Source organism: Pundamilia nyererei, unplaced genomic scaffold, assembly GCF_000239375.1.
Source record: "Pundamilia nyererei isolate P.nyererei 1_Seehausen unplaced genomic scaffold, PunNye1.0 scaffold02002, whole genome shotgun sequence".
NCBI lineage: Eukaryota > Metazoa > Chordata > Actinopteri > Cichliformes > Cichlidae > Pundamilia > Pundamilia nyererei.
The window spans coordinates 6298-7426 of record NW_005189403.1 but is presented as its reverse complement, the minus strand read 5'-3'; positions in this window follow the sequence as shown (position 1 = coordinate 7426).

Here is a 1129-nt window from a genome sequence, read left to right as displayed (position 1 = left end):
GACAGATACGCTGCCTGAACCATCCAACAGAAAAGCAATGTCTACTTGTGTCGGGCACACTATCAAATAAATGAATTGAAATTGATTATTTTAGGTGAATTTTAACATTTTAGCAAATCGACTATGAATACCCACATATTTAGACAATTAGTCTTTTATAAGAAGAAAGAAAAGAAGAAATTAAGATTAAGATATTAAATTAGTTTAAATGAGTCTTAAAACTGCTTACAGAAGCCTAATTTAGTTATTAAGCTAATTTAGTTATTTGTAGCCTTGATTTTTGCATTCAGTTCTAATTACTTGTATTTTCTTCCTGTATTACAGTCATAGAAACAGCATTGTGTTCAAACTTACAACACTAAAAGAAAGACCCTCTGTACTGTATGTTCTTGTTACGGTTGGAATTTGTGTTACTGTGAGCGACAGTAGCCTCATGTTTACGTTGTTCTTATGTAACAGGAATACATCGTGATGTAACACACAGCAACACAAATTATTTTCTCCAGGAAAACCATAATACATTACTTATTTGCATACAGAGCTTTAAAGAAGTCGTAAGTAGCTTTAGAAGAAGTAAACTTCTCGGTCTCCTTTTAATTTTTTCCCCCAAAGGTCTTGTGTGTATGTACTAGTCTTCTTGCATTTTGTCATGCATTGCATAACCCAAACAACCAGGCTTAGTTTCATTTTTGTAATGAATTTGAAATCAAAGGGTGTTTTTGTATTTGTTTTTCAAATAACACTTTCATTTTACATGCAGATATGGTTATTTCATTCTGAATAACCCATATGGAAAAGATATATATAAACCTTATAAAGTTTGTATCTGTCTTGTGTGAAACTTGTATGAAAAGCATATAAGTTTAGAATTAAATACATTTTATGCTGTAGATTTAATCTTGGCTAGCTCAAATTTTACCAGCATTTATTTCAGTGTTGATGGATTCAAGTCAAATTAGTCTAGAAAAGCTCTTTGGATAAAACTATAATACAATGAATCCAAACAGACAATCTGAAATAAGGCTTAGACGGGAAAACTGTAAACAAACAAAAAAATAATCAACAAATCATACAACTTATACTTATATTCATCTATGAGTAATCACATCTCACACAAACATAATTTTCT